Here is a 24,975-nt window from a genome sequence, read left to right as displayed (position 1 = left end):
GCTCTTCCTCTACCATCAGTCGGGGAATAAAGTTTCAGTGAAGTGAGCGAGGCGGATTGGCAGGCCGCCGCCGTCGCCTTTGGTCGGCGAAGGGACGGCGGAGGCGGAGGCGGCGGCGGCGGCGGGGGCTGTATCGGCAAGTGGGGGCGCACCGATCGACCAAAGCCGCCGTCGTCATCATTCACCGCCGTCTGCGGCACAGGCGCTGGCAGTAAAGGCGGCGCTGGCTCCGTCGGGCGTCATGCCAGCAGCGGATTCTGCAGGAAACGAAATGCCGCGGGCTCCAGGCCCTAGAGAGTGATTGCTATCAGCATTGGGTGCTTTGAATTAACTGACCTTCCCTACTGACCTTTCTTAATGGCCAACTCCAGTATTATCCACTATCCTATATCCAATGAATATCCAATCAGAATTAAGTGTTTTTGTCGTCTTCTGTGGAATAGTCCAGTACAGACACGCGATTGTACTGGATATTTGTTTTAAATTGAGAGAACTTAATACAGAGGGGTCCAGAAAAATGTATCCACTGTTTAAAAGTCCATAACTGGCAAACTTATTGACAGAGTTGTCACATTTTTGGTGAAAGTTCTGCTTATGTATTCACTGTTTAAAAGTCCATAACTGGGAAAACTTATTGACAGAGTTGTCACATTTTTGGTGAAAGTTCAGCTTAAAGTCCAACTTAAAGATGTCACTGTAGGTGTTGGAAATGGTCACCATTAACATCCACACACAAACGATGCCGCCAAACTGTAGCACGAACTACTGACTGCAACGTGTTCAGTTGGATATTTGCACATGAATGTAGATGGATTCTCGAAGGTCATCCAATGTGCGTGGCTTTTGTCGTTAAACGGCGTCGTTTAGTGTTCCTTACAGGTAAAAGTCCAGAGGTGTTAGGTCTGGGGAACGTGGTGGATGCTTCACAGTACCTCTACGGCCTATCCATGTTACACCAGCACAGTTACCGGTGAGATGTACCTTCAGAAGCTTCAGAGATTCATTTTAACTGCCATCCGAGACTTGTATGGAGATGGAAGAGTTTACTTTAAACAAGATGGTGCCCCAGCCCACTGCCAAAATCGTGTTATGGCGTGTCTCGACGAAAATCAACGGAATTTTAGAACATGTTTTTTGCTCGCGTATCATGTCATTTCTGGAAACCCAGAATCTACTACGTAGGAATCAACATGGATTCCGGAAACAGCGATCATGTGAGACCCAACTCGCCTTATTTGTTCATGAGACCCAGAAAATATTAGATACAGGCTCCCAGGTAGATGCTATTTTTCTTGACTTCCGGAAGGCATTCGATACAGTTCCGCACTGTCGCCTGATAAGCAAAGTAAGAGCCTACGGAATATCAGACCAGCTGTGTGGCTGGATTGAGGAGTTTTTGGCAAACAGAACACAGCATGTTGTTATCAATGGAGAGACGTCTACAGACGTTAAAGTAACCTCTGGCGTGCCACAGGGGAGTGTTATGGGACCATTGCTTTTCACAATATATATAAATGACTTAGTAGATAGTGTCGGAAGTTCCATGCGGCTTTTCGCGGATGATGCTGTAGTATACAGAGAAGTTGCTGCATTAGAAAATTGTAGCGAAATACAGGAAGATCTGCAGCGGATAGGCACTTGGTGCAGGGAGTGGCAACTGACCCTTAACATAGACAAATGTAATGTATTGCGAATACATAGAAAGAAGGATCCTTTATTGTTTGATTATATGATAGCGGAACAAACACTGGTAGCAGTTACTTCTGTAAAATATCTAGGAGTATGCGTACGGAACGATTTGAAGTGGAATGATCATATAAAACTAATTGTTGGTAAGGCGGGTACCAGGTTGAGATTCATTGGGAGAGTGCTTAGAAAATGTAGTCCATCAACAAAGGAGGTGGCTTACAAAACACTCGTTCGACCTATACTTGAGTATTGCTCATCAGTGTGGGATCCGTACCAGGTCGGGTTGACGGAGGAGATAGAGAAGATCCAAAGAAGAGCGGCGCGTTTCGTCACTGGGTTATTTGGTAACCGTGATAGCGTTACGGAGATGTTTAATAAACTCAAGTGGCAGACTCTGCAAGAGAGGCGCTCTGCATCGCGGTGTAGCTTGCTCGCCAGGTTTCGAGAGGGTGCGTTTCTGGATGAGGTATCGAATATATTGCTTCCCCCTACTTATACTTCCCGAGGAGATCACGAATGTAAAATTAGAGAGATTAGAGCGCGCACGGAGGCTTTCAGACAGTCGTTCTTCCCGCGAACCATACGCGACTGGAACAGGAAAGGGAGGTAATGACAGTGGCACGTAAAGTGCCCTCCGCCACACACCGTTGGGTGGCTTGCGGAGTATCAATGTAGATGTAGATGTAGATGTAGAAGTAAAAAGCTAATAGGAGTACTGGAAATGGGACATCTGTCTGTGCTTCAGCTGACCACCTTCGAACCACTAGTACTGTGTGGGTCAACTTCGTATTTTCTAACTTTTATGGCATGTTCAGGTCCAACCTCCCTCCCTCTCTTCCCCCCCCCCCCCCCCCAAAATGCGTACAGGTTAGCAAAGAATTGTTTTTCATTCGTGATAAATGGAGCTGTAATCGACAAATACCAAGTCTGCCTGATTTTGAAATTAAAAGCCGACGCATCTGATTCTACATTTTAATTACGACACAAATACAAACCTTTTTGTTCTAAGGATTGATATTTTTGGTCGAAATTTAGTACCGTGCGGCAGATTTTATTGTATGATAAAATATGATTAGCCGTTTTAATATTTGGTTAGAAATCGCATTTAGCGTGATCCAGGAACAAAGACCTGTGTGTAACATTTTTCTGTTCCCTTCGGGATGCCTTATATGGCTGATTTCCCCTACCTCTCGCCAACGGGGTCGGATTGCTCTCTTGGAAAGAAGAGCTTCTTAGTCCTACCGTAACTTAAAACTCACCCAACGTTCCTGTTGCATTCACGTACAGGATTTAGCCTTTTGAAATCAGATGAGCCTATTTGAAACACACTGTAACATGATTCAATAAACTGTTTTGAGGGAAACGCTTTGAATGGTATGAAACCTTTTGCTTCATTCGCCGTCCCGTATGTACGTCTAGCCCCCTGTTATTAAGTGAGACTTGTAGGATGTAGTTGCCATTAACGACGTCACCTTAGGCGCACTATTCCATGCATTATTTGTTCCATACACTTCTCCGTTGATTATGTACTTTATAATTTAGTAGTAGTAGCAGCTTTATTCGTCCGTAGATCTCTTATTACAAGAATATAGGACATGTCAAAGTATTTACAAGTTTAGAAAATTGTAAATTTGCGGTAAGTTCTAATGGGACCAGACTGCTGAGGTCATCGGTCCCTAAGCCTACTCATTACTCAATCAAACTTAAACTAACTTACGCTAAGCCCGTGGGAGGACTCGAACTTCCGACGGCGAAAGCCGCGCGGACCGTGACAAAACGCTTCAGAACGTTCGGCTACTTCGCGCGGCACAAGTTTAGAGCAATTTAAAATAAGCTAATTCCTATATATATATATACCTTTACAGACTTCTAGTTAGAGACAATCATTAGGTTTACTCCTGGTATACAATGTTTTTTTTTTTAAAAATACCTTATTAAATAATGTAATGCCACATTGTTCACTCGCGTCTCACTATCAGTCACTGCACACACTAGACACACATTGTTTCATAACATTTCACTCACTACACACACAAACACACACACACTGGTGATCTCTGGGCCATTTTCTGTAGAAGAACTTCCCATTTGCTATCCTGAAAAACTGAATCAGCATCCCTCTATAATATGTGAGATGTTGAGCTCAGAAAGAGGAAGAGGTGTTAGCAATGTGTAATGCATAGCTTGGGTGTAAGATTTTCTAGAAAATGAAATACGAAAGAAAAAAGAAACATACTCTGAAGGTGTTATGTGGAATGTTGAATGTTTCATAATCATTATTATTATTTATTTGCATAACTTTTTTTTACCAAACCCCTACTCTGTTTTAACTAAGTAATCCTTCAATGTATAAAATGTATTGCATAATAGCTGCCTTTTTTAAAATTTTGTATTGATGAGCGTGCTGAATCAAGAGCGTATTCATAACAAATACGTCACGAAGGCAAAACATATAGGTCACAATTTTCCTGGGATACGTTGATACGGAGAACACATTATATCTTGATCATTGTAGTGCCTAGATTGGTTTTAAAGACTGACTTTATTTATTTTTTGTCTATGGAAACTGGAAAGGAAGTTTCTCCAAGTGTATTCGCATTTCTTTTGTTAGGTAACCTATGGCCACTGACAAAATTTTCTGTGTTGTGCTGAACCGGTTTGCATCTATAATGTCAAAAATGAAAATATCAGCTGCTTAAGAACCTTTCATGCCACGAAGAATTGTTCTAATGTAATCCTTCACAAACAAATATATCTTTCCAAAAGTGAGTTTTGTGTTTCGTAAAACATCAAGCACCTTACTATCTAGATTTAGCATGCTTATCTGTAAGATTAGCATGCTAAATTACTACGCATTCACTCTCCTCTGAGAAAACTGGGCGCACCCTCAAGAGGAGAAAGTACTTGACAACTGAATTACTTTCGTGTCTTCTGATGTACTTTATTGTCGTATTCAAGTGGGACAGTAGACTGAATTAGAGGAAATAATTCTCTATTTCTCGGCTAAAATACATCATTTCTCTAGTCATCTGGATTCTCATAATAGCTTTGTGCAACATGAAAATCGCAGATGTTATAAACAACCAAAATACACATCACAAAATGTTAATAACCGCTTTTATATATTTTCCAGATCATTTCTTCAACTTTCGACAGAGGTCCAGCTTCGTTGCTTTCTACGATAACATCACATAGCACTGCCGTGCCGAGCCAACACACTACGCCGACAGGAAGGAATTATTCTCCTTATGCAGGACAAACACTGGCAGGAACATTTCGCTCATAACTAATGTAAGTTAGCGAAATGGTTATAGAGATGGATAGGATAAGTACAGAGAATTGTATTTTGTAGACTGTCACATTACACCTTTGGCACACAATAATTTCATATGATATATGGCGTTGCTTGCGAAGGAGGTGGAAGAAAACCTTCGAAAGATGGAACGCCAATTAATCGCTGAGGCATCCATCATGACGGCAGGACCAACTGACATGCCATCGGCACCAGAATATAAGTCAACAAACATTGTACGTTTGACCGTGATTCTATCTCATTCGTAAGCAGTGTTGCAGATACCACAGGTCCGTAGCAGACAACACCAGTATAAACCGCAAGTGTTCCACATAATGCAGCAGGTGGGAGTTCTACAGCAAAAGAAGGTGGAAATAGAGTATTTTTGCGTAAAAGGCCACTTCAGTTTTCTGTGCAGCGAACTGGAAGACATGTTTTCAGAGGACGGGATCATTGCAGGCAGTCATGAGAACGGCAAGGTCTTGAACACAGATTTTGCTGCATCAGTGGAGCCATCACCAAGATAGCAGTGAAACAGAGAACGGAAAACCTGAACTTTTAGCGCCTTTGTGGAATCGAACTATAGTGCGCTATTTCCCGGCATTCCATCTCCTCAGTGACAGGCATATGCCTATAATTTAACCACCGACGCTTGAAAAAATCGTCACTGACTCGGAAGTACAGACAATACCTAGTGTGAATATGGAGAAGAGGAAGGTTTTAACCACATTGCAACCCACTGTGAACGATGGAAACAAGCGTTTTTCGCCCTGCTCTTGCACTTAAGCAGTGTTTGACATTCCAGACCATCCAGTGTGAAATCGGTATTACCAACAGCAGGAATAAGGATATTTAAGTATTTCCACATTTTCCTTGAGTTGGTGGCAGTTTAAATCTCTCCGTGCGCACCTATTTCTCATCACAGAGACAAATTAAATAAACTTTAGGATCTGTGGTGGTAGACTTTCCACAATCGATTATAAGAATTTTGCTAACACTTATTATCGCTATTGTGTCACTGTCAAGTGGTAGTTGACATGTCTGCTAGCAGAGTAAGGACGGGAAATGTATTATTAATGGCCCGTAATCAAGTGTATGTGATAAATCGTAAATTTTAGAGGAGATCTAATAAACAATGTACGAGCTCTCTTTGCAAATAACTTTTTTGTATCAGTAAAACTGAAAAGGTGTTCTCATACCACATAATTATTTTTCTTACCTCACCACTGTAAAAAATAAGGTGACGAATTGGAGAATAAATAATGGATTAAGAACGTTGTTGATATGATAACTAGGAACTGGATGTTTCTGGGACGCGCACGAGCTCATATCGATTCTTGCTGTTGGTTCAATGAATCTGATTTCCTTCCTAGCGATGGTCTTCGTGGCTTCTCGCTAGAGAACAGACTTGATGTGTGTCGATGGGATTTTAAACGGCACGAAGGGCTGTATGGGTGTCTTGTCTTGTTGGCTGTTCTGCACGCTGAGAGATATTGTTCGTCAAGGACGGAGGTGTGGTCACCATGTTATGGTTAATTCCCTATTTGCTGGGGAGAATGTGCCGACTATATTTGAAGTTCCATTGCTTCCCCCTGCCTTCGCGGACTTTGGTAGCGTTTCCTGAGTCGGCCACTGCCGTTTCTGGTGCGTTGGTGAGTGGATATGGTCCTGCCAGCACTCCCTGTACCCCCAGAGTCCAGCGTAGAAAGTACTGATCAGAGCCTAATTGCATTTGATTAAGTGTTGGATACGATTTACGGAAACTTCTTTTTCTTCTGATCCCTGATAAATGAGACTTGTTTTGGATTCACGTTTACAGCGTTATGCGGCTTCTGCTAGCGGCATTTACTTGGTCACGGGTTTAAAATCAGATTGGCATCCTTGGTAACCGGAGTTATGTTGAAGACAATGGAAAGTAGGTCACATTTTGACTGGTTCTAGTTTCGTAATTAGTTAATGAGCTAGAGCCATTATTTTCTTTGAAAGTCAGCCGGTGTGGCCGTGCGGTTCTAGGCGCTTAGGTCCGGAACTGCGTGACCGCTACGGTCGCAGGTTCGAATCCTGCCTCGAGCATGGATGTGTGTGATGTCCTTAGGTTAGTTAGGTTTAAGTAGTTCTAAGTTCTAGGGGATTGATGACCACAGATGTTAAGTCCCATAGTACTCAGAGCCATTTGAACCATTTTCTTTCTTTGAAACCTGCACATTTTCCTTATTTATAACCAGTCAGCAGCTTATATATTTCTAATGTCTTTCGTATGTAAGGCACTCATGTGCTTAATTTTTCCAATTTTATTGCAAACTATCATATGTTCAGATCATTTTAGAATATTTTGTGCTAAAATTGTCTGTTGTGTTTGTGGGCTAACGAGTAAGATTCCTTTGTATTGAGCACATGCACCAGTTTTGATTTAAAATCTGTATCTGTTATATAATTTTGTTGTGTATCTTGTGCGTATTTTGGAGTCTGAGATCAACCAAGGGATTGTTTGATTTGTGCCCTGAGATCAAGCCAGCAACTTTGTACTTGTTGCTTGAATTTATGCTCCCCTTTTAAATACGTGTAAATCTGTAAATTATAGTATTTTCTTTTTGCTTTGTGGTGATTTGCTTTCTATACCCTTTTGCAGTTTGATTATTTGTTTTCTTAGTGAATTTATTTTAGGAAATTCAAGCGTTTTCTTATTTCAGTGGTGATTTTATGCGTCCGTGTTAAATGTACCTTGTAACTGCCTTTTAATAACTCTAATCTGATACTGCTAATTTTGGCAATTTTTCCTTTTTCTTTTTTTTGAATTGACACTTCTTAAATGTTACCAAATTCTTTAACATTTGCTGTCAAAGAAAATTTTTTAATTATTGCTGTGAATGCCGAGAGCGTCTGAAAACCCATATTTCTTACAGTTTAAACATAAGAAAGAAATAGCAACAAAAGTACGAAATGTTGAAATGTTCAATTCACAGCACCTCCCAGATCCAGGATCCCTACAACTTCAGTTTCTAAGGGATACTAAGAAATTTTTAGCTTCATTTGCCTTTAATACTGCAGCTCTATGGTTTATTTGTGATAATCCAAAGGTAGCGTACTGGACTCGCATTCGGAAGGACGACAGTTCTTCCCCGTGTCCGGCCATCCTGATTTAGATTTTCCGGGATTTCCCTAAATCGTTCCAGGCAAATGCTTGGATGGTTCCTTTGAAAGGGCACGGCCGACCTCCTTCCCCGTCCTTTCCTACTCCGATGAGACCGATGACGTCGCTGTCTGGTCTCCTCCCCTACAACAACCCGACCCAACTGATAATCCGAGGATAGATATACAGCATAATGTTTTAACTAGTAGAACCATAGTCATTAAAAATCATTGCTCATATCTTTTAAATTTAGGAGATCTACAAGGGGGCACTGCTTGGCACAAACAACATGCACCACCGAGTAATCAGTGCTTGGAACGAATCCAGGGACTTGCACATAGTACCGAGAACACAACAATACTGAAAACGTGTTTCGTGAAAAACAGTACTTGGAACGTTCGACATTTGCACTCTTCAGTTACAGTCGAAGCGGAGATGTTGTCTTTGCAGACATTTAGTACGACTGTGGTACTTACCCGAAGGAAAATAGACCTCAGTTTATTAAGCTGTCACATGTGTTTATGTTCTTATACATTCCATGCACGACGGATGCTTTTACGAGACGTCATGAAGCTGACAGTGTCCTTAAAGTACGTCATGGCCAACTCGGCGTACGGATTTGTGAACGGACAGATGGGTGTGATCTTGCATTAGTAACATCGTAAGCCGGTCGAAGTGGCCGTGCGGTTAAAGGCGCTGCAGTCTGGAACCGCAAGACCGCTACGGTCGCAGGTTCGAATCCTGCCTCGGGCATGGATGTTTGTGACGTCATAGGTTAGTTAGGTTTAACTAGTTCTAAGTTCTAGGGGACTAATGACCTCAGCAGTTGAGTCCCATAGTGCTCAGAGCCATTTGAACCATTAACATCGTAAATGTGTGAGCACTGACAATACACTGGAGTTTACCATTAAGAAATGCTGTTAACGAAGATATTCATATCATATATCTTCCTGCATTTGAAATGAACCAATTTTTGGAAAATTATACCTGTCGAAAATTATCACCTTCACTCATCATTCGAAATGGCAACAGACAGGTTCACAATCCCCAGCTACTCGCAAAAGTAGTTTAGTATTTCAGAATTCAGCTAGCCTGTAAGTTGAAATCAGTCTCCCATTGTTTCTAACTCTATGTCACCAACTACATTTATCTATTCGGTAACGCTTCGTGAAATAATTTATCGTCATTACCACTTAATACCTCTGTTGTGTGAATTCCTAGGGGACCAAACTGCTGAGATCATCGGTTCTTAGACTTACACACTACTTAAACTAACTTATACTAGCAACAACACACACACCCATGCCCGAGGGAGGACTCGAACCTCCGGCGGTACCAGCCGCACGATCAATGGCATGACGCCTGTAACAGCGCGGCCACTCCGCGCGGCTCTTAATAACTCTGAAACAACTTAAGCATTACAAGACAGATTACGAGGGAACTGTTAGAAACTGGAGGAGACACACTTGAAGAATCATTATCAATTCTCTTAAGTAAATGTCTAACGAAGGGAAGACTCCAGAGTTATGAAAAAATCAAGAAATCATTCTTCTTATCAAAAAACATGACAACATGAACATCGAGAATTTCAGGCATATTAGTCTCTCATGTATCTGTTACAAGCTGCTTGCAGAAATAATTACGAACCGTCCGAATCAGAAATCTGACTTTTACCAGCTCGTCGAACACGCGGGGCTCAGAAACAGCTTCAGTGCAACTGACCTTACCCAGGCACCATACATTGTTGAAGATATATGTGGTGTATTGTATCCAACTTCATATGGCATTCCCAGACTTAAATAAGACGTTAGACACGATCGAAAATGGGGCACTAATGAGGTCAAGGAACAGAGCCTGAATTGATTACAGATATACGAAATTACGGGCTACATTTACGAGAATGTCGCTATACATATAAAAACAAAAATAGACTGAATCACAAGTAGGATAACTGTGAGAAGAGGCTTCAGACATGGAGACACAATCTCATGTAAGTTATTCACCATCGCTCAGGAGGTTGTGTTCAAGTGCCTATTCTGGGGACAGAATGTTAACAAAATGAAAGGAGAACATCTCAGGCACATTCGCTTTGCAGATGGTATCATCCTCTTTAGAAGTGACACAATATCTCAACACTGATTCTAGAACTCAAAGATGCAGTCCAAGCTGCACGTCCGAAAATCAAGCTTCAAAAACCTAATGTTAAAATCATATTGAGCAAGGTGTAAATTATTACATATATCTAGGCCATAAAAAACAACCAGGAGATGATAAGCAGGCAGCAGATATCACCCAGAGAATCGGCCCCATCTGGATGGCATTTGAGAAACTTGTTACATTCCCCGCCAACAGATTGTCCCCATCAATTTGAACAGGGACCTTTATGACACATGCATTCTCCAGTAACAACACAGGCGCTCGAACTAACGACACTTGAAGAAAACAGCACAAATCATCCCACGGTCTGTCGAAGTGCAACAGAGAGAGTAAAGTTACGATTGAGTCTCAGAGACATACACTGGTAGAATGAAGAGACAAGGAAGGAAATGGGTATATATAACCTTGTCGAGCGGAGAGTAGGCCTGAAATACAGTCGAGCAGAACACGCGGCCAAGAAAAACTACAAATGGACCAAAATACTGATATAGTGCGGTCCAAGGGAGTCATAGAGATGTGTCGGACGTCCTCCGGCAACATGGACAAACGACATCCAAAGACATGAGGGAAGAAACAGGACCAAGACTTTACGTCGAAGATCGACACTGAAATCTCTGGAAGAAGCATAGGTGCACAAGTGGATTTCTAGAGCTGAAGTTTCTGATATTGGGAAAATGGGAGGAGCAGTCTATATTTTGTAAGTAGGCTGTTTAGGTTTTTATATTGGGAACGCCACGTAGCGCTCTGTACGAAAATAACTGGCTGTGCTGTGTGCAGTCTGTGGCTAGTTTGCATTGTTATCTGCCATTGTAGTGTTGGGCAGCTGGATGTTAACAGCGCGTAGCGTTGCGCAGTTGGAGGTGAGCCGCCAGCAGTGGTGGATGTGGGGAGAGATATGGCGGAGTTTTGAAATTTGTAAGACTGGATGTCATGAGCTGCTATATATATTATGACTTTTGAACACTAGTAAGGTAAATACATTGTCTGTTCTCTATTAAAAGCTTTCATTTGCTAACTATGATTATCAGTAGTTAGTGCCTTCAGTAGTTTGAATCTTTTATTTAGCTGGCAGTAGTGGCGCTCACTGTATCGCAGTAGTTCGAGTAACGAAGATTTTTGTGAGGTAAGTGATTTGTGAAATGTATAGGGTAATGTTATTCAGGGCCATTCTTTGGTAGGGATTTTTGAAAGTCAGATTGCATTGCGCTAAAAATATTGTTTGTCAGTTTAAGCACAGTCATGTACAATTGTTCAAAGGGGACGTTTCAGATTCACTTCAAAAAAGTGTGAGATTTCCACGCTGCAGTGGAGTGTGCGCTGATATGAAACTTCCTGGCAGATTAAAACTGTGTACCAGACCGAGACTCGAACTCGAGATCTTTGCCTTTCGCGGGCAAGGGCTCCACCAACTGAGCTACCCAAGCACGACTCACGCCCCCTCCTCACAGCTTCACTTCTGCCAGTATCTCGTCTCCTACATTTCAAACTTTACAGAAGCTCTCCTGCGAACCTTGCAGAACTAGCACTCCCGAAAGAAAGGATATTATGAAGACATGGCTTAGTCACAGCCTGGGGGATGTTTGCAGAATGAGATTTTAACTCTGTGATCAGACACACCATTCTTAACAGGAAAAGGTTTTATTTGATTGAATTTATCTTGGACTATGAAAAAGTTATGAAGTGTGCTGCTTTCCTGTACCACCTGAGTAGGAAGATCAATAACTGATGTCAAATTGAAAGAAGCAAGTAATACTTCAAGGTCAAGCTTTCTATCTGACTCTTTCAGAAAATCTACATTGAAATCCCCACAAACAGTAATTTGCTTTCCTTTGACAGGTAGCACAACAAAGAATCAAAGACTTTCAAAAATAGTTGAAAATATTCCAATGGGGACCTATACATGGCTACAATTATAAAAGTGGCTTTATTTAGTTTAACCTTATATGCACATGCTTCTATGTGTTGCTCCATGGAAATTTTTTTAGTTTCCTAATTTTTCACACTATGACTAATTTTAACATTCATGGCAACTATTCCTCTCTCCATAGTGTCTCTACTTACATGTGCTGAAAGCTAATATCCACCTATATTCACCATACCTGTGACTATATGATGTTCAGACAGGCATAGTACACTTATTCCACCCTCAGTTTCTAAATCTTCTAAAGAAACAAGAAGCTCGTCTACTTTGTTATTTAATCCCCTGCTATTCTTATACAATATATTAATATTATTGTTATTGTGCTTTTATGTGAATCTTGTTACATACTAACATTATTTTTCACTGTACTGTTTCAGAATCTTGTGATATTTTCACATCACTAGTACGTGCCTGTCTCAACTTTTCATTATGCTTAATTTCAAGCAATGTAGGATGATTAGATACTGATCTTAGCCTAACTAGGTACTCCCATGAGATTCAGTGCCTCCCCTTAAAGATTTTTCTATCATACCAGCCCATTTACCCTTCCCTTTCCTATTCACATGCGGGCCATGTCTTGTGAAGTCCCACCTACCAATACCATCTAAAGGAACCAAACCTATGTTGACAAAGTAGCCACCTGAAGCAGCTGATCTAGCAACATATTGACCCTCCTGACATAACTGTTCAACTGGGGCCGGTCATACTGGATGGAAGCAGGAACCAAGCCAACATTTATATGGTTCATTGCAATGCTATTTTTACCAGGTCACACCCAGTATTGTAGCCCTGATCCTTATCAATACTGTTTCCCGCTCAATCCACTACTACAACATGATCCAGCTTTGTAAAACCTTTGCACAATGATCCTACAACCTCTATCACTTGCGCTTGAAAATACTTGTGACCTGGTACCTGTCACCTAATTTTTTCTGCAAAATCTGGCCCACACCTCTCCCACAGCTACTATCTAGCAACATACCTTTCCGCCCAGTTTCAACTTTTTTTTTTGCAGCTGCACAGAACCCCAGAACTGACTTTCCTACAGCAGCTCAAACACTTCTCTCTCATGGTCGTTCCATTATAAGTTTATCACTCATACTATGTCTCCATTATGGTGGAGAACATGCAGCACGTTATATAAAGGTTTGTAAAAGGAAAAACATAGAGATAAAAAGTGTCTTGTGCAAATGGGCATATTCATAGACATACCTTATTAGTGCTTTGCTGGGTAAGAACTAACAAGCCTCAGAGGAGTGCCATATGTATGGAAATGTTCATTTCAACAAGGTTTTTTATGTATGTAGTTTTTCTTTTGACATACCTGTGTATAACATGGCTATATTTACTTCACCATAATCAAGACTTGGCATGAGTGATCAATTCATAGTGGAACACTATTTATAACCAAAAAATCTTTGAAAATAAGATAATGACAGTCTCAGCTGTGGAAACTGTCTGTCAGTAGTAAACATAAATTAATACGGCCTTGATTGTAAAAGGTTTTCCAAAGATTTCTAGATCCTGAAGAAGAAGAAGACTTTTTGAAAATTAATTGAGGACAAACTGCTCACATGTCTTGGAAAACCGTCTGATACTCAAGCCAGTGTTGAAAATTGGTCTTAACAGACTCAGTTGTTGAAAACTCCACAAAATTTAGTAATAGCAGGCATTGCCTGCAGGAGAGACAACTGTTAAACCAAAGTTTTTGAAAACGGCCGTAAGCCGCACTTAGTATTTTCTTATTTCATTTTCCGGTTTCGCTCATTGAATGTACAAAAGACATCATCGGAATGTACATCTTACAGCTGACTGACAGCACTAAAGTTTGTGTTTGAAGTCGGTTGACAGCACTAAAGATTAAAATGGTTGTACTAAATACCTAAACTTATAATTAAAGTACTTTTATTGCATTTTAAAAGTAGGTTTAAGTCTATAGTATTTACAGTTTAATCTCTAGTGGTGCCAGACAACTTCAAACGTGCTGTCATACAGCTTTAAACTGTATCCTCTGATGATGTTCTTGTTCATTTGAGGAGTGAAACCGCTAAATATAAAAATAATAAGAGCGACTTGGGAATGTTTTCAAAGACTTAATTCGACAGAACACTTGCTACGGTGAAACGGAAAGTTAATTAATCTTAAAGTGGTCTCTTCACTACCACTGATTCTCAGAAAACACTCCCCAGGTTAAGGTCCCGTGTGCGCCAGGAGCATGAAGTAACCGTTGAAACAGAACACAGGAGGAAAAGGGTTTAAATATCTCATTTGCCTTCCCAAAAAGTTACTCAAATTTTCTCTCAGTGAAAGGAACAGAGTAAGTGTCACAGTTAAGGCTACCAGCAACTTCAATCCTCATTCCCTACCTGTTCCAGTAACCTTAACGTTGATTTAGTCTTCTAACAGTAGCTTTGTTCCTCGTGCCACAACAGCAGGTAATTCCTCCTTCAACTTTCTCGTAAGCACTGGATCAGCAGTATGAAATGCCAAGTACACATATTCTGCTTGATTCATAGATATTACACTGCTAAGGGAAGCCCTACACAGGTTGAACAATGGAAACGAGATTAACGCTCCGATAAGCGCTGCCGTATGTACACGAGATACTGTCTATGCGGGACGTTGTCGATTTCTCACCATTGTAGTCACACAGGCAATAATCCCTCAGTGTTGGGTCGACATTTACACGTTCTTATTTGCCGACAGCGCGAAATAATAGATTAATGCTAATGCGTTACACGCTGAATAATCCTCGATGCGCCGTACGTGCGTGATGAATTTGCAGAAAGGCAAAGCTGTTCACAAGCTGCGAGCCGGCCGCTGCGTGTTTGTGTCGGCGCCTTGCCTTTGTTTGTCAGATCGATATGGGTATTAATTAGTGGCACAAGGGGCCGGGCTGCCGTGCCGCGGACACACCGACCGCGAAACTTTGCTCTCACCTCTGTCCGACGGGCACGTGGCCACCTTTAAAGAAAACCGCAGTTTCATAAAAGCTGCGCTCAAGAAAGAATTGTTGTCTGCATTTTCAAGTGCACAATAACCTACAGAATTGTAAGCAAATACGCACACTAGGGTCTGATAATCGGTACGGTAATCACACATCTCACAGTAACTGACTATCTTTTGTGATTACGTTCTTGAGTGACGCGAGTTGTGATACTCAACCGTTTGGAAAAAAAAAAAACAAAAAAAAAACATAATGGCTCTGCTCAGTACGTACTACACCGATTAGTGATGCTGATAATACGATGAAGGCAGCAATCAGCACAGAAGCTACGTAGCTGTTCTCCCGTTTGCTTAACCATGCTCCGAAGAATGTGTAACGTGTCAAATGATATCAAAAACAGTGAAATATGATGTAAATACGAACCCCTCTGTCGCCAGTCTCAGTGTCGGTGTACTTCCGCGTCATCTTATGAGATGCTTACGTATGGAGGTATCCGACGTTTCAAACGTGTTGCACCGGCGACCTTAGAGCGTTAATTTGTTTAGTCGGGGCATGGTTGCGTCAATATGCAACATTTCCAGCACAGACGTCACATCTCTTAGATATTATTAGTTCTAATGTACCACTGGACAGTGTTACAAGATACGGAGGGAATGTGTGGCAGACTATTCGAGAGTTACTCAGTTTGCTGGTAACTGGTATCCCAGCACCAATTGCTAACAGGTTTGTATTGGTTGTGCTTTACTGAACTCATTGGCAGAAATTGTTGTAAGGCAGCTTAAAAGTAAGATACTACAGTATTTAATGTTTTTGAATTTTTTAAGCTGACATGGCATTACATCCACAAAGATGTTAATGAAAATGAAATTTGTTCTAACTGGATTCAGGATTTGGATTTATTTTGGTGTTAATCTGTAGTTAAATTGCGGAACTCTCTCTCCCTCTCTCTCTTCTCTCTCTCTCTCTCTCTCTGTCTCTCTCTCTCTGTCTCTCTCTCTCTCTCTCACACACACACACACACAAACACACACACACACACACACACACACACACACACACACACACACACACACTTACATATGTAATGTGTTTGGGAAGCGGAAAGGTTTGACAAATAAAAACAATTTACTAACAAAAAAAGAAATATATATATCTTTTGGACATAAAAATGAAGAGTGGATCAAAAGTATACATGTTCTGTGTTGCAAAACTAAAATTGTAGTACGAATACTTTAATGTGTCCTTGTTCAACCGTATGTGAATCATCTGTTTTTTGAATATTGCTTTTACAGACCACTACATTTTGTAAATCCCACATACCTAGGTAAGTCTAGCACATAATTACACCATGTTAATTGTGACGTCGTGTATTGAATCAGCTGAACGAGACAAAAAACATCCATAACTGCTACGTCCCACAAGTAAGGGAACTATTACGTTGCTGGGTCCAAGTCACACACAGTAAGATGCTAGATGACCGCCACAATATGATGAATAGAGTTCAAGTCTTGTGGAATGCGGAGTCACACGCCACCTAATGTCGTCTGATGATTCAGAGACGACTTGTCAGGAATGGTGCGGTACAATAAGTTCCCGACAGCGTGGGCAACTTGGAGTGTACTTCACACGAACGAACGGATATGTATTATTTGACATAAGATTCCAGGATCTTTGTCCGGTGAGAGACGATACCAGATCTACTTGAAACCCCATTTCGTTTCTGGTTCATATTTCTCACATCAGCCTCCTTAGCTTCCTACAAGAAAGAAGCGCCCGTGGTGATGTGTCTCTCGTGGCAGTCTTTATTTGCTACCGAAAAGAGCCAACCTGTACCTTCTCTCACTGGTCCTGGTGATTTACTCCATGCTTCATGTTTCCAATGGTTATGTTCCTTCATCCTTAATAACCCCATGCAACTTGTGACGTGCGGGAGGTAGAGTAGCCGTCGCCTACTGTGTCGGACAACGAGGAAGTGGTTCGGGATTCTATGGATACTCGCCGTTTGTTATTAACTAATAATAACTGGCTAAAACATTTTATGCACTGTGAGACTTCTGTTCGCAGTTACAGTCCTCAAAATACTTGACGATCACCTGTGTCATCAAACACTGTTACCCATGACAGTTGGTGACGAGAGGTACTCGTTGTATACCACTGGGTCGATGGCACCTGCGACCCAGATGCTGAGACGGCTACGGAGGAGAGCTACAAGCTCTGGGTAACCACGATCTGACCCGCACCTGCCCCATTCTGCATTCGACTGATGTCAGATATAATGCTCGTAACAACTATGTGTAATATATTGGTCATCCCAATACTCTTCAATTATGACAGGAATTACACCCTCTCTTGAGTAGGCTTGTACAGACTGCTAATTTCCAAATATTCGAATTCACAGGAACACCATTTACAGAAAATTTAATCCAAACTAAATTTCTTCCGAAGAGACCTCGGAAGGCTCACCATCATCGACCGACCACCGTGTCATCCTTGGACCAAAGGCTTCATTCGATGTGGACATGGAGGGACTTGGGGTGAGCACACAGCTTTCCGTTCGCTGTCAGTCTTGTGACCTGCCGATGCCACTTCTCAATCAAGTAGCTCCTCAATAAGCCTTGCTTACTAATTGAAAACATGTAAAATAGGAATTTTAACAACAGCAACAGGACTGGAAAACACACACACACACACACACACACACACACACACACACACATACACACACACACACACACACCTACACAAAAATTCATATACATATTTTGTACAATATGGTATCATTTACTTTTTCCTTCAGTGTACTTTTCATACAGTATTCTAAATAAGAACAGAATTAATATACACATTGAACATTTGTACTATGATATTTTCGTTAGTAAAATGTGTGAGGTAATCTTCAGCTACATGTACCGCACCTTCACTTATACACGGTGGAATTTCTTGGCGGTAAGAGTTGTGATTTCCAGCCACAGAGACCTACACACATTACACTCTTTATCTTACGATTGATGGAAATGGTAAAATTACCTTAAAAAACGTCCTTAGCCAACACTCAAAAAGTTTGGAAAAGTTCAGTTCCTTTCAGGAGACTCAGTTTTCCCGAAATATATTTTTAGGACCGCCACTCCAATGGTATGGAACAGCAATAAAATCCCTAGATGATGATGTTGAAGGTCACACTACTAGATCTGCATCTCGCTACATCTACGCTGGTTCTCCGTCAGCCAGAGTATTCCAGTAGCAACCCCAGAATACACCGCGATCCACGATTACTTTGTCCTTACCCAGTTTCGATTGACGAACTGTACGATGGAAGTAAGGCACTGTATCAGCTATTGTTTTAATTCCATAGTCGTTTCGAAAACTATATGCAGAAATAATAGAGAGATTAATTGACTCTTGTTGGAACGTACGCTCTGGGAATTTCAACAGCTTTCCGTGATTCACAATAGCCCTTTATCAGTGTCTCTCATTAGAGTTGGACAAGGTTTCCCATGTAATCCTCATGCTTACTGATTGAACGCGATAAAACATATATCTCTTGTTTACATCTCATCTATTGTTTGCCCTGGTAAGTACATCTCAGCGTACTACAGAATCGAACAGACGGTTTTGTAATTTATCAATCAAATACGAGTAATTTGTGCATTTCGTGGGACATAAACAGTAAGTAACATCTCTTCGGGAACGGAGAAAACTTCTTCCACATTAATCATTTTCAGTACGATAACCTTTAACTCAAGCAATAAGCTGACTCGTCTTTCGTGTTCTCGAAGGCAGTGAGAAAACATATTGTTCCGCGGACAGTGATGTCGAAGTTATGAAACGCTCCAAGTACTTAGCAGCCAATATTTATTGTATTATGGGTTTGTTTGAGAAGCAGCGTTTCACATGAATTTTCCTTGTGTTACCTTTTTACAGGGAAGCTTTCCTCTTTCGGGAACAGTACGTGAGAAAAAATATATTCCGTTCTTCGAAAACAATTGACTCCGTAGACAACGTATGTAGGAATGTACATCAGTACAACGATTTCTTTTGCGGGCGGAAATGTTGCACGGCTCTCTTCAGTCTCTGGTGCGACAAATGATAAGCTGACTTCATAACGGGATATAAGCTGCTCTGCGTAGTTTACACAGACCACTAACTCGAGTAGGATTAGCATGTGGAAGGAAATCGACCGCAATCTTTTCAGAGGAATTATGTCGGCACTTTATTTACCTTTATAGAGAATCTTAGAGAAACCTAGAATCTGATGTACCGAGGCGGATTTTAGTCTAGCACCCGTCCGGTGTATATCTTGTGGCTTAAAGACAGTGCCAAGTCAGTCTGTTCGATCACTAGATGCTTGGAAGGATATTGTTTATTTACTCACGTATGCATTTACTACACTTGGCAAGATAAGATACTGATGAAACTCCATCCAATAAGGCATGCTTAGTAAGATAAAATTAATACATTTGTCGTAAATGAGTAATACATATCATCAATAACAAATTCATAAGACCATCCGTTGTGATCGACCTTTGATAAGAGCAGGTAGGTTGGCTGGTTGGTATGGCGGATGGTCAGGTCATCGATCCCATCGGATGAGGGGAGGATGGTAAGAGAAGTCGGGTGTGCTCTTTCAAATGAACCATTTTGGCATTTGCCTGGAGAGATTTAGGAAAATTATGGGAAACCTACATCAGGATGGCCTGACGCGGGTTTGAGCTGTCGGCCTCCCGAATGAGACTCCACAGTTCTAACAACTGCTCCACCTCACTCGGTAGATAACACTGATCAGCAAAGCCGAACTACTCATGTTAGTCACAGGCAACGCTGTAACCAATATAAGCAGTCCCAAACCACTTGCAACGAGGAGTTGGCAAATACAGGATCCTAGCAGGTAAGATAAAACCCATGAGGAAACAGAAGTCAGCGGCAATACAGGACACCGCCGTTTTCCCAAAACAGACCGTGATGAACCTGTAGGACATAACCCTGCATTCTGCGCTCTGCTGTAAACCGTAGACGGCATTTCTGCTGGACATGTGCAGAACGTAGGGTTTTTTGGAGGGCATTATTGCGAGTAATCTAGTGCTGTTTGCTTATGCAAACCTTTATCGTTATATCGGTCTTTTATCTGGTCTCCATTGTGCCCTAGTTTTTGAAATTGTATTGTTGTTTCACATTGTCGCCAGGTGCCCATCCTGTCACCACAGCCTTCAATTACCTGAGGAAGGGAAGTTGTGTACGCAACCTGTCTGTGAATTGCGTGTACTTTGTTGTGTATGTGGTGTGTTGTCATTGTTGTCTATCATAATTTATATGCTTAAAGTTGGGGACTAGCCAAGCATTTGCCTAAATGAGCGTCGTAGCCTGCATCAGAATCACACTACGGCTGCCCAGCGTCAGACAAGGTCGTTAGTACGCGGCGAGAATTTTCTCCAGGTCTGACTCATTTTCCTGTTCCACGAGCTAGGGCGTAGGACGTTAAGCTATGCTAGCAGGTCTCTGTTACTGTATTAATGCGACAGATAAATAAGTATGAAGGAAGCTGAATAAATGAATTAAATTATGTGCCTGGACTTGAACGCAGGTCTCCCTCCTTACTAGACAAAAAAGCTGACTACTACACCAGCACAGCTCTTTGGTTAACAGCGCTGCACGGACTAACCAAACCGAACGACCTCCCAAACAAAAACTTTAATTCATGTCTTCAGCTTATTTTCCCCCTACATCGTCACGACTGCCAGGGTTTCTGTCATTTAAATGGAACCCCTACGTTGGATGTAATGGGGAAATCCTGTACCTCAGGTCATCGTATAGATCTTATAATTAAATTTTCTTCGAGACATTTAGGTCTCATCTTTATCTACGATAATGATGGAATCTAAATAAATAAATTATCTTAAATAAAGATGAGACTTAAATGTCTCGAGAAAAATTAAATCATATGAAAAATAAATGTGTGATTTTTAAAATAAAAAACAATAATCACGACATATTTAGTAATTATAACAATGCATGAAATACATGGTAGGTATATAATAAAAATAATAACAGTAATATTAATAATAAAAGTCATATCAGTTACAATAAAGAATCTGTCTTCTGATGATATTTTTATTATTGTGAGCAGTGTTACTTGTTTATGAATAAATAAATACATTTGTATGGGCCTGTGAGTCATAAGTATAACAACAAACATTTTTGATTGCCTTTATTCGTACTATAATGCCATATGTTCGTTTACAAGGCAATTTTGGTACTCTTAAAGTGTGTTCCTACTGAATATATCTCTACATGTAATTACATATGTGAGGTGGAGTGAGATGTAATTTGTAAAGAACATTGACTGTAATAAACACAACTATGTATCACTTTCATTAATCTCATAACCCTTATCTAAAGAAATGCAATATCAAACCATTTAATAATGTACAGATTTATAGCTTAGATTGCTTTCCGTACCTTAGTTGGTTTTTACAGATCACGGACCATACTTTCTGTCACCACATTTTCAATATATATTTCCCTTTCTTAGACGTAAGGACTGGTATACTCCCTTTACAGTGGCGATATCTACTGAATTTTCTTTATTTTGCTCTATTAGAAGTAAATATATTTACTCTCTTTAAAATACACTTCATGCATAACTACTATTGTTCAGCTATCCCAAGCATAAAACACGAGAGAACAGTATGTAAAACTACAAACCGTAGCACCGAGCTGTATTTAGAAACAGGTATAAATAAAATCAGTAGCGAAAAATATCCAGGTATACACAAAACTAGTTGCAAAAAAGTCTAAAAATTAAAGACACAGCATTCAGCTTTAATGACTTCATGTAGGCTCTTCACAGAATACATCATCAGACACTTAAGGCAACGTCTTACTCATGTAACCATTTTTCTTTCTGATAACTGTTATTAAAATGGATTTTTTGGGCCTGGCTATTGATTTTCTCCCAAAATATTTCCTTGTAAGAAGTATTTTTATCTCGTTCGTACGTTGGATTAGGTGCCAAATTAAATTGGTATTTCTGCTCTGTATCATGATAATCGATATCCTTTTCTTTTTTATCTTTTTTAATACTAGCTCATTAGATCTTGTTTCGGGTTATGACGTTTCTGTAGCTTTGGAATTTCTGCTCTGTGTCATGATAATCAATATCCTTTTCTCTTTAATCTCTTTTGGTACTATAGTTCAATTCTTTTACCATGGCGGTTCGCGCATGCCCGCCCAGACGGGGGAGATTGCTGCGTTGCCAGTTGTACGCGCCAAGAGAAGCAGCGCCATAGTATAGTTCTCAAACTTACGTTTGGGGGGGGGGGGGGGGAGCGCGCAGTTTATGACGTAAAGCCACCACGACCGCATTAACAATTTCGCTGCTACAGAGACGTGCTCCCCGCATTCCACGATGTGCGCGATTTTGTCATCATTGCACTGCTCGCCTGTGCAGACACATGGTGTTTCGACTGCTTTGACACGCTTTATCATTCGATTTCACAAAAGCTATTTGGCCCAAAAATTTGATTTTTACACATCTTCTTGACTGATACCTTCCCCCATAAATGACTTAATTCTGTTTCGATGTTCAACGTAGTTATTGTGCAGCATTAGATGTAGTAAACCATTGCACGAAATTTTGAAGAGTTAGCAAAGGTAAAAGTCCATAGCGTATACTTTCTGTATGGTCGATTTTAGTTGCCACTAGAAATTTCAAAAAATTACATTCGAACGAATAAAATTCAAGAAGTAAGACACTCCGATATTGTTTTTAAATAAAGAAAATATTAAGCACCGATCAAGGTTTGAACTCATAACCATTCGCTTAGCAGCCATACACTGTAATCATTACGCTAAAGCAGTTCGACGTTCAATGAATATGTCCCAGAGGACTTTACATTATCACGCAAAATACCAACAAACACTGTTGATATGATTATGAATTACTCACGTTTCGTAGAAGTACAATAGGAAATAAACAATTACCACTGTTCTTTATTGCGATAAAGCGGTTAGTGAGAACGATACAAAAACCTTTCCTTGCTATCACCCGAATTAGGAGGCTTATTGCTTGTTTGGTTTATTTAATTAATAGAATATGAAGCTATTGGTATAAAGAATGCTTTTCCAAACTTTCTATAAAAGAAAGTCTGCTATCAAGACATTGCTTTTGTTCAGTTACTTTACTTATGACTGAACGTTTCTAAAACTGAAGACACTTGTCCGTGCTCTGCTCTGAAGTCGACCTCTAGCAACGTCGTTCTCTGTTCTTTGGCTGACTGTGTTTTGTGACGTCAGACGCGCAGAACGAACCTAAACTCGGCCGCCGTCATAAATGACGCGCACTTTAGTTCATAAGGTCTTCTTTCGGTTTATGATGGTTCTGTGGCTCTAGTCACGCTTCACAAAATATGTAGAGGTAAATTAGTGTACGTATTAGAAAAGGCGTCCGGCCACAAAGTTAAACAAAAGTAACAAGTTGAGTACAACGGAGCACGTAACTACACGGGGTAAGTGCTAACAAGAAGATGAAGTGTACGAACTGCAAGAAGTGGAAACTTACGATCATCTTAGGGGCCAATGTGATAAAATTTTAAATGAACAGAAAGAGTGAGGAAATGTAAAATTACTCGACAAATTTGAAACAGCTCTGCGGTGAATTCCAGCAGCAGCTCACAGCTCGCCGGTATTTCACGCTAAGCCAAGACATAATGCACGCGTTCTTCAGACAATTAGCAAGCTATATCAACCCTAAGAAAGTATGAGGTTAACATGTTGATGCTTAATATTAACATATCTCATTTTACTGTAACCGGTTGGCTACAGCTCAAATGTTGTTATACTTACTTACTTGCTTTTAGCCGTAAATGTACCCTGTTAGCCACATATGGAAAACCTACGACACATGTGTGCATCATCTTTATAAATATGCAATGTACCGTTAGCACAAATTCTTTATAGCTACACTTTCCTCTAAGTTAGCAGTATATACCGTCACAAAAAATGTACGCTCAAAGAGCTAACACACACACCTAGCATGTTACTCCATCCAGTGGAACTTTACTATGTTAAGTCACTAAGTTTAATTTCAACAAATTATTGTTCTGCAGAGATTCTAATGTTGTTTCATTAGAAAATTTTGAACAGGTACCAGAAAATGCCCTAAGACCGAAATTACAAAATAATAAAGGAAAATTAATACTTCCAGGCATCAGCGGTTTATTAGATAAATTCAGCTGTGACCGAGGATCAAAGTATCATTAATGTGCTACAAACCACATATTTCTAAATATATGATTCAGACAAACTAATTGATATTATGGTGGATGATACTGATACATTTAACGTTTTATGCACAGTCGTTGTCCTAATTAAGACGACAACAATAGATAAACAGAAATACGTAAATGGACGCCACTGGTTACGGTGATAGCTAACGTTCACCCTAGAGAGAGGAGGACCGTAGGATGCTAAGCTGGGCACGTGGACACGACGTAATGTTGTTCACGTGGAGTAATCGGGACACACGATCGATGCCCAGCCTTTCGTGGGCGAGTCGAGAGCGTGAATGTAGGTTACCGTCGCGTACGTATCACCTCCGTTATCTGTATACAAAACAAGGTGACGTTTCACCGATGTGTGTATTCTCATTTGTTAGCATACGTGCCTTCTGCGGGCCTGCTGCTTCAGATTATAGCTTTCTGCTTGTATTTGTTTACTTTGTTTATGTACGTGTTTTACTCATCAAACAGTTACAGCAGAATAAGACTTTAAATCCAATAGAAATTAATAGACATGTGTCATTAACACATTAGTGTTGCTATCAATTGTAGCACGATGAATGAAAG

The sequence above is a fragment of the Schistocerca americana genome, chromosome 4, assembly GCF_021461395.2.
Source record: "Schistocerca americana isolate TAMUIC-IGC-003095 chromosome 4, iqSchAmer2.1, whole genome shotgun sequence".
NCBI lineage: Eukaryota > Metazoa > Arthropoda > Insecta > Orthoptera > Acrididae > Schistocerca > Schistocerca americana.
The sequence above is the reverse complement of the archived record's forward strand: the minus strand, read 5'-3'. Positions refer to the sequence as shown.